Raw genomic sequence first — 10,904 nt, forward strand, 5'->3', positions numbered from 1 at the left:
TTTGCAGAATAGATTATTATTAGTCAAAAAAAAAAAAACAGATCACAGATACATGTTTATTTTTTAGTTTGTCATCAACAACCATATTGTCTCAAATTAGCCTTGAAAAAAGGTTTTTTTTTTTTTTTTTTTTTTTTTTTTTTTTTTTTTTACAAGAAAGTCAAAGTATTCTTTTATTGAATCATTTTATTATAACTAAAAGAAGCAGGGCAAGTCTGGTTCAGTAATCTCATTCTGAAGCAAAACAACTTCATGAGAAAATGTTTCTAGCAAATGTTTTCCTGCATCACAAAAAAATCTGCTGCTGTATTCAGCTTGTTAATGATGATTCATTAGTTTTCTCAAGACTAAACTTTTACCATTACAGTGACAACTAGAATTAAAAGTTAGTAAACTAACTTTGATGTTGGCTTGGCCATCTTGGCCATGGAGCAAAAGAGCCAAAGTACTTGTGTGCCCAACATTGAGTTGCCCCGCTGCAAAATTAATACAAATAATAATGCCATAAAAAAATACACCTGCAACAGTCTTTTTCCATGCTCCCTTGCTGTTTTCTTTTTTTTAATAAAAAGCCTGGGCTATGATAACAGCTATGACAGGGTTGTCTAGCTGGATGTGAAATAAGTCATGCCTATTTTTCTCGTGTATGTATTTCACAGTCCTGCCACCGTCACGTTGTGGGCAACGACACACAAGATTACTGAAACAATGCATTTTAAATCAAGGAGATCATAAGGGGTCCAAGCACAATGGTTTGTATAGATGATGCAGTTACACACTGTTTAAAATTGTTTAATTTGTACTGTATGTTCATTCTATTTATTTATTTGTGCTATTTACATAATGTTTACATTTTTTTAAGTTTGTTTATGTTAATTTAAAATAGCACTGCATAGTCTTCACTGTAAGATAAAATACACAATCAAACCAAAATGTATTCAGACACCTTCAACATTTCTCACATAATCACAGTTTATTTGCTGTAGTTTAGAAACTGGTAATAATATATGACAATAACTCAGAACAAATTCATATTGATAATTTCGGATAACTTTGATAAAAAGATATGTAATGGAATCAACCAAAACTTCAGACTGTCAGTATGACAATATTTACACAACTATCAATACTTTGTTGAACAGTTACCAAGCAAGAAATGCTTAATTTGGTTCAGTCTGTGGTGTGAAAAGGTTGCATTAACAATTAAAGAAAGAAACACTTAAGCAAAACATGGGCAGGTCCTTAATTATTATTTTTTTAATCAATTTCACTGGTAGCCTACAGTATTAAGAATTTGTGGGTATAATATTTCACAGATCACTATTTTGCCATACTCACTTACATAAATGAACTAGTGGCCTGCACCCACTAGTAAAACAATTCTATCTGATTTTTGGATTGACTTTGGATAAATTCTTGTACTACAAGGTAAATCAGTCAAGAGCAGTGAGTGATTACTTTCATTTTCATACATTAACTGACACTGACAGCAGAGCTAGTAAATTAGGCGCGGTCCCTTTAAGAGACAAACGCATCCATTATGATGATACACATCCGATTTTTTTTTTTTGCAAATCTTTACTTTCACTTAAGACATAACCACATACTTATTCGAACACACTTTCCAACACGGGTATTTCGACATATTTTGTATGTATTTGTTGTCGGTACAAAAGCAAGAAGACTTTGAGACGCGTCTCTGCTTGCCCTGAACAACACCGCGCTGCTGAATTGAGCTCTTTCGCTTTTCGCTCTTTTTTCTGTTTATTTAAACTGCGATTTGAATTTGTTCGTTCAGGTCCAGGAGGAAGTGAACGTCCTGAACGAGAGCTCGGTTCAGTGTTGACGCGCGGCTCTCTCTCGTGCACACGCGCCATCAGCTGCTCAGTCCAGTTTCCCGCAGCGCGGGGCTAAAGCGCGAGCTCACTGTGACGTTCCGCCTGATGATTCAGTTAGAAACCAGATAAGACCAGCGTGACAGTGGCCAAAACTACTTTAAAACCATTTAATATATTATTCAAATTGTTTTGTGCCGTTTCGCTGCAGTGTTTTAATGTGAAAGGCTGTAAATGTGTACTTCAAGTGTTCAGAGGAATACATCCCGAGCTCATCTGTGACGTTCAGCATGATGATTCAGTTAGAAACCAGCTAAGACCAGCGTGACAGTGGCCAAAACTACTTTAAAACCATATAATATATTATTCTAATTGTTTTGTGCCGTTTCGCTGCAGTGTTTTAATGCGAAAGGCTGTAAACTCTGTGGACTTCAAGTGTTCAGAGAAATACATCGCCAGCTCGCGAGTGTAACAGAGTTATGTACAAAGTGTGTCTCCACTTGCAAATAATGATATATCAAATAATCACATTTACAAATGACTAGATGGAAAAATGTTTATCAGAGCTTTCTATTGGCTGGCTGGTTCTACGTGCTGTGTACGCCCCTGTTGCGTTCGTCAGTTCATTTGTAAAAAGGCCAGTGGTAAGTTGTGTGTTTGGTAGCTCTGAAATTCTGTCTGTTACTGTCTACAAAATGTGTGAGACATCATGAGCAACAGCATGTATTCGATATCAAGACAAGTGCTAGACATTGGGGAAGAGTGTAAAAGATGTTTGTTTTATTTTAGCGTGCCAGCACGAGGAGTGTCGAATATGCTGGAACTGATCAACTCACTCTGTGTTATCCTGTTTTCTCAGGTACAGGTTATGTTGTGGTTTTGTGACAATATAATCCTTCAACAATGTTTAATATTTTTTTTAATTTTCACTCTCGGTCAGTTCATTTGTAAAAAGGCCAGTGCGTGCCAGCACGAGGAGTGTCGAATATGCTGGAACTGATCAACTCACTCTGTGTTATCCTGTTTTCTCAGTGAATAAAAAAACAAAGGCTGGGAGAAGAGTTTGGTTTTCACGAGCTTTATTGATACACAACACAACGCAGAAAAGATTAAAAGAAAAGACCAGTTACATTGGTGCCGTGATCGGTCTTTCTAAGCACCTGTGTCGGACGCGCAACGCCAGGCGGAACCCGGCATTGGCGTGCAGCTGAAACGTGAAAATCTGTGCACGCGGACGTCGGGGGATCGTCGCGAGGCGGAAGTCGGAGGATCGGCGCGAGGCGGACGTCGGGGGATCGTCGCGAGGCGGAAGTCGGAGGATCGGCGCGAGGCGGACGTCGGGGGATCGTCGCGAGGCGGAAGTCGGAGGATCGGCGCGAGGCGGACGTCGGAGGATCGTCGCGAGGCGGACGTCGGGGGATCGGCGTGTGGCGTTACTTTGGAGCTTCTGTGCACAGAGGACTTGAGGCAATCGAAACAAAGTTCAGAGTTTGACACGGGTGGAGCTTGGAAGTGAAGACGAGGTGGTTGCTTGCACTACTACATGAATACAGGCACTGAATTGAGTATATATATATTTTTTTAGGTTTATACAAAATTGAATTGCTATACTTATTCTCTGAAATATTTCTGGGTTCAGTTACTAGTAGTGTGATTTTTGGAAAGACATGGAAAAGTATAACACACCAGGCCTGGGCAGAGGGAGAGGGGTGTACCAGACTGATGTAACATTTTCTGTGGATAGAGGGCTTACTGGCTATCCACTTACTTCCACACCATGTGTAGCTTTTCAAAATTGTGGAGAAACTCTCAAAACTGATCAGTCCGGGGGTAATATGGCAGATAGGACTGCATTAGGGACTTCTACTGAAGGGGGCAGTATTCCTGTAGATATGTTGGTCACTGTTGTGAAACAAATAGGTCAATCCATCAGTGAAAATATTGTATCTTGTTTGGAATCAAGAGTGTTGGGAGGTGGGGAAGGATTCAGAGCTGAACAACCTGGCAGTAGCATACTCTCTGGAACACAAAACCTGAAGCTGGTATTACAGTCTGATGTTAAAGAGCCAGCATACTATCGAGGGGATGGTTCTGATAAATGCACAGTGTATGAATGGGTGGAATTGATGTCAGTATACTTGCGTAAGCGTGAGTATAGCCAAGAATGTCAGGCTGAAGAGGTTTTGGGCCGATTAATGGGGAGGGCACGGGACGTTGTTAAAATAGCTTTACGCAACTACGCAAAAACTGACCTGACTAATGGCCCTGGACCTATTTTTGACATCCTGAAGCAACATTTTGGTGAAACTGTGCACTCTGCTATGCCCTTAGCTGATTTTTATGCTACACTGCCCTTAAAAGGAGAAAGTCCATTTGATTATTGGATAAGGTTAAACAGGGCAATTGATGTAGCAGAGGACTGCTTGAAAAGACAAGGGAAGAAACTTGATAATCCATCTCAGGAGGTGACCGTTATGTTTGTTAGACATTGCCCAGATCCCCAATTGCAGCTGATTTTCAGATGTAAACCCCAGCAACATTGGACAGCTGCTGAAGTGCAAGAAAGGTTGGATGAATTTCAAAGGGAAAACAAGTATACACGAAATCAGTTATCATGTTTAGCTCAGAAACAAGAAACTGTATTGCATGTTTTACCTACTGCTCATGATGAAGTTAGCAATAATGAGGTATCAGTAGTCAAGTGTAATGCTCCTCAAGTACAGCAGTCTTTTGCTTGCAGTTCTGTCGAATCCTTAGAGCGGCTGATCACACGACTGGAACATGTGTTGGAAAGAGTTCCAAGTGAGATGACAAAACCTGCTGAAAAGCCTGTTCGACCGAGGCCCAAAACTAAAGGTGATAGGTGGGGCCCGTGTAAGGTATGTGGAGACTCTAACCATACCACCTCTTACCACTGTCGAGCAAATGGGCTTTGCTTTGTGTGTTTTGCACCAAATCACACACGTTTTGAATGCCCAAACATTGTTGCAGATGGGCTTGTCAGGGTCTCGTCAACGGCATGTCCCTCTGGCCAGCAGGGAAACTAAATGGCCCGCATGAGGTGGGGGGAGATGCAGGGCCCAATGAAAACCCCCAAGTATTTGATGTTGATTTGGAATCACTATATTCTACTGTGCGTGAGGAATTTGACCAAAACATGACTGTGATAGTTCAAAACACACGAAAACTGTCAATGCATGAGGGATTGTTTTATACTGACGTTTGTTTGGAAAACACACTAACTGTTAAAGGTATGATAGATTGTGGTTCTATGGCTTGCACTGTGAGCCCTGGGGTTGTGTCTAAGTTAAAGGATGCAGGAGTAGCCTTGACTGATTCGGTGACTCCATCTCATGTAGTGCTGGTCGGCTGTGGAGGGTCGAAAACAAAACCTAGTGGGATGTGTGACATAAACATGACTGTTTACGGGTGTACTGTTCAGGTTCCAACATTGATTGTTGACGGCCAAGATGATGACATCATTGTGGGTAGCAATGTGATAAAGTACCTGATCAAAGAGTTGAAAAGTCGAGGAGAATTGATTAAAAGAAGGATGTCTGTCAATAAGGATTCTGAGGATAGTAAACTTATTCAGTTGCTGGCTAATGTGGAGAGGTGGAACGGAGCAGTCGTTCCTGGAAAGGTTGGGACAGTTAAACTGAAGAATTCCGTAACACTTGAACCCTTAAAGGAGCATTTAGTTTGGGCAAAGCTTTCTAATCTAAACAATTTGTCAGCAGGCAGTGCCATCATTGCAGAGCCGTGTGGAGCACGCTCCAGACCCAGAAATATCTTGATTGGTCGTACAGTGGCAAGGTTGTGGGCTGATGGATGGGTGCCTGTTAAGGTAATTAACCCTTCATCGGTGCCCATTACTCTCAGACGTAACGCAAAATTGGCTGACATTTATCCATGTTTGGCACTGGAAGACTTTGATGATGCATGTGAAGGCGTCACAAATGGAGGGTTATTATGCCCAATCAGACAACATACCAACAATGTAGAGGTTCATGACATTTCAAGTGGTTGCAGTTTGTCTGACATTGGTGTACCCAGGAGAGACTGTGAGTTCCATGATAGGTTAACGAAGCTGGGACTCGCAGGCATTGATTTGAGTTCCTGTCATTTGTCTTCTGATTGGAAAAAAAAACTTGTTGATCTAATTGAGAAGTATGAATGTATTTTCTCTAAACACAGACTTGACTGCGGCAAAGTTGAGGGCTATGTACATCGGATAAGGCTGAGTGATGACCGTCCATTTAGGCTCCCATACAGACGACTTCCGCCTAATCAGTACGATAAGCTTAGGCAAGCCTTGGATGAAATGGAAGAGAGAGACATTATCAAGAGATCTAGTAGCGAATATGCTTCACCTCTTGTTATTGTTTGGAAGAGAAATGGAGATTTAAGACTTTGTACTGATTTTAGGTGGCTCAATGCTCGAACTATAAAGGATGCTCATCCATTACCACATCAAGCCGATGCTTTAGCTGCACTGGGTGGAAACATTTTTTTTTCCACTATGGACCTGACGTCCGGCTACTACAATGTTGAAGTACATGAGGAAGACCGAAAATACACTGCTTTCACATCGCCTTTTGGGTTATATGAGTATAACCGTCTTCCTCAAGGACTTTGTAATAGTCCAGCAACTTTTATGAGAATGATGCTCGGAATTTTTGGAGATCAAAATTTCTTGAGCCTTCTCTGTTACTTGGATGACGTGCTTGTATTTGCTCCGGATGAGGAGTTGGGTTTAAAGAGATTGGAGCTGGTTTTTGAGCGCCTGAAGTCTCATAATTTGAAGTTGGCTCCAGGGAAATGTCATTTTATGCAAAGGTCAGTGAAGTTTCTTGGTCATGTTGTCAGCGAGGCGGGTGTGGCTTCAGACCCTGATAAAATCAAGGTGATTACTGAAATGACAGAGTCGGATCTTATGGATGACAAAACTGGTGCTCCATCCCAACAAAAGATACGTTCTTTCCTTGGGATGGTAGTATATTATCAGCAATTTATAGAACAGTGTTCAGTAATTGCAAAACCACTGTTCCAGTTAACTGCTGGCGCTAAGGGTCAGAGAGGTAAAAAGGTTAAGAAGACTGTGTTGAAAAGAACACTTACTGCAGAGGATTGGACTGATGATTGTAGGCAGGCATTTTGTCGTCTTAAGCAGGCTCTGATTGACTGTGTTTTATTGGCTCATCCAGATTTTAACAGGTCTTTCTTGGTTTCGGTGGACGCTTCCAGTAGTGGCCTAGGTGCTGTACTTTCACAAGTACCAGAAAATGGGGATATGGCAAGGCCAGTTTGTTTTGCCAGTAAGTCACTTTCTTTTGCTCAGTCAAAATATCCAGCGCATCGGCTGGAATTTTTTGCATTGAAGTGGGCTGTATGTGACAAATTTAGTCACTGGCTGAGAGGTCGCCCCTTCACAGTATGGACCGATAACAACCCCCTGACATATATTTTGACAAAACCAAAACTGGATGCTTGCGAGCACAGGTGGGTTGCCAAGTTGGCGCCATTCCAGTTTGATATTAAGTACATACCTGGTTCAAGGAATATTGTGGCAGATGCTCTTAGTAGAGAGCCATTTGTAAAACAGAGCACTTTGCATCGCCTTACTAGAGTACCGTACAATTTGCTGTTGCAAGATGCGTCAGCAGTCCAAGGGGAACAAGTGCAAGAGGTTTTCAGATGGTCTGCACACCCTTTTGAGCCAAACACTGAGCCGGGTATTGAGGCAAAATGTGACATGTTGGCAGTGCATTCCCAAGCACCGGTAAGTAGGCCATCTGGTTCTTGGTCTGTGATGGAAGTGTCTGCGGTCATGGAGGCAAAAAGGTCTAATTTGGTAACCTCACATTGTGACCTTTTGTTGCCTCAGTTGATTCATCTTGTTTTACCTACTGATCAACCAATATTGAAGGGCCTGTCACGTGAAGAGTTGGCAGATAGGCAGCGGACCGACAACATATTGGCTAGGGTGATTTGTTATGTAGAAAGGGGTAAGAAACCATCTAGTCGTGAGCGTAAACAGGAGCCAGTGGAAGTTGTCAGGCTGCTTAGATCCTGGAACAAGTTTGAGATGAGAGCCGGGATACTTTACAGGGTTTCTCGGGATGTGGTGTCAAAGAAAAAGTCATTCCAATATGTTGTCCCAAAATCATTGGTGGTGACTGTGTTGAAGGGGGTTCATGATGACGCTGGCCATCAGGGCCAACAGAGGACATTGTATTTGGTGAGACAACGTTTTTTCTGGCACAAACTTGAAGCGGATGTGAGAGATTATGTCAAATGCTGCAAGAGGTGTGTTTATGGTAAATCACCTGAGCCAGAGGCTAGGGCTCCTCTTGAAAACATTATGACATCTGAACCCTTGGAACTTGTGTGTGTCGATTTTTGGTCAGCTGAGGACAGCAGGAATAAGTCAGTGGATGTACTTGTTGTCACTGATCATTTTACTAAAATGGCACATGCTTTTCATTGCCCAAACCAGTCAGCCAAAGCTGTAGCTAAGCAATTATGGAGCAATTTTTTTTGTATATATGGCTTTCCCAAACGCATTCACTCCGATCAGGGAGCAAATTTTGAAAGTGCATTGATTTCTGAGCTGTTGTCAGTTGCAGGGGTGGAAAAGTCACACACCACTCCATATCACCCAATGGGTAATGGGGGTGTGGAAAGATTTAATAGGACACTTGGAAACATGATTCGAGCACTCCCCCCTGCAGCGAAGCAAAGGTGGCCTCGACTGCTTAAATCTCTGACATTTGCATACAATTGTACGATTCATGAGACCACTGGATATGCACCTTTTCAACTGATGTTTGGCAGGACCCCGAGACTCCCAGTCGATGTGGTGTTTGGGTCAGTTTTGCGAGATAATGATGTTGTTGACTACAATGAGTACGTTAGGGAATTGATGGAAGATCTCAAACAAGCAGTGACGATTGCGAGAAGGACTGCTGGAAAACAACTGAAAAGACATGCTGCTCTTTATAACAGAAAGCTCAAGGGTGCTCCAGTAGATGTTGGGGACAGGGTTTTGTTGGCAAATAAGGGTGAACGTGGCAAGCGAAAACTGTCCGATCGCTGGGAGAGCAGTCTGTACATTGTAGTAGACAAAAATGTTGAAACAAATACTTTCAAAATTGAGAATTCTTCCTCAGGCCAAGTGAAGATTGTTCATCGTAATTTGATCATGCCTGTGAATTTTTTGCCTTTCCCTGATGATGTTGCAGAGAGACCTGTGGGAGGGGAAAGGTGTGTTGGCGGTGACCAAACTCACACGCTAGAGCACTTGGAGAGAACAGTTGATGAGAGAACAGTTGCATGGGTTTCGGAGCTTGAATCTTAAAGAGATTCCAAAAAGGGGTCAGAGGTTTCGGAAATTGGCAATGGTGCACAAGAATGGCTTGTGTGTCATAATGATTCCGGTGACCCCGTGGTATTGGCTGAGTTGGAAGACTCTGTTGGATTTGCATGTTCAATTGACAATGAATCTGATCTGGACATGGATTCGAATTTGTCTGCATTTGATCTATCATCAGATGTTGACTCTCAAAGCAATGTAACTACTGTGGTGTCAGCTCAATTTGACAGCAAAACTGATGTTGGAGGTTTGATGACTTCAGTTAGATCAAGAGCTGGAAGAATTATCAGACCGGTGGTGAGGCTTATAGAAACAATGCAAGTACAAAAAGTAGACAATAAGGTTAATGCCCCTGTTTGGATCTAATTTGTTTTATTACTACTTTTATTGTTATGCTTTTGTTTTTATTTTATTTTATTTTTTTTTTATTTATTTTTTTTTTTGATCCTGTTGTTCTCCCATTTAGTTTTCTTTATATTGTGAATGTATTTGGTCTGTATACCAAGATGTGATTTTAAGGGACTGTTTCTATGTTGATTGAGTGTACTGAACATGTAACAGGCATGTTGACCTATGAGTTTGGAGGGGCGTAGCTAACCCCTTCTCCTCTAATTCTTTGTAAGAATAGTCTATGAACTGGAATGCTCATCAACGTTCTTATCTTGGATATATTCAAATTGCATCTTGTTTTGATGTGTTTTTGTTTTGTCAAGGTGTAAATTTATATATTTCTGTTTTGTATTCTGCAGTTATTTGTACCTGAGTGTCATTAGTAGTGAGTATGTTATGCCATGGTAGGTTAGAATTGTTGCAAGTGGAGTTCAGGAGGGGAGAATGTAACAGAGTTATGTACAAAGTGTGTCTCCACTTGCAAATAATGATATATCAAATAATCACATTTACAAATGACTAGATGGAAAAATGTTTATCAGAGCTTTCTATTGGCTGGCTGGTTCTACGTGCTGTGTACGCCCCTGTTGCGTTCGTCAGTTCATTTGTAAAAAGGCCAGTGGTAAGTTGTGTGTTTGGTAGCTCTGAAATTCTGTCTGTTACTGTCTACAAAATGTGTGAGACATCATGAGCAACAGCATGTATTCGATATCAAGACAAGTGCTAGACATTGGGGAAGAGTGTAAAAGATGTTTGTTTTATTTTAGCGTGCCAGCACGAGGAGTGTCGAATATGCTGGAACTGATCAACTCACTCTGTGTTATCCTGTTTTCTCAGGTACAGGTTATGTTGTGGTTTTGTGACAATATAATCCTTCAACAATGTTTAATATTTTTTTTAATTTTCACTCTCGGTCAGTTCATTTGTAAAAAGGCCAGTGCGTGCCAGCACGAGGAGTGTCGAATATGCTGGAACTGATCAACTCACTCTGTGTTATCCTGTTTTCTCAGTGAATAAAAAAACAAAGGCTGGGAGAAGAGTTTGGTTTTCACGAGCTTTATTGATACACAACACAACGCAGAAAAGATTAAAAGAAAAGACCAGTTACACGAGCAGTTGGCTGCCGCGAATATATAATGTTATTACTTTAAACAGTTCAGAAACATCTGAATTTAGCTCTTGGTGTGTTCTAACGTGTGGATTGCGTGTAATCGCGTTTTTAAAAGGTCTTAAATAAGAATGAATTCGCTAGTTCTCGGCTCCGTGTAGACAGCCTGGGCTGAGCAGCAGTATTTTTAACCAGT

The sequence above is a fragment of the Carassius auratus genome, chromosome 30 (assembly GCF_003368295.1).
Source record: "Carassius auratus strain Wakin chromosome 30, ASM336829v1, whole genome shotgun sequence".
In the NCBI taxonomy this organism is placed as follows: domain Eukaryota; kingdom Metazoa; phylum Chordata; class Actinopteri; order Cypriniformes; family Cyprinidae; genus Carassius; species Carassius auratus.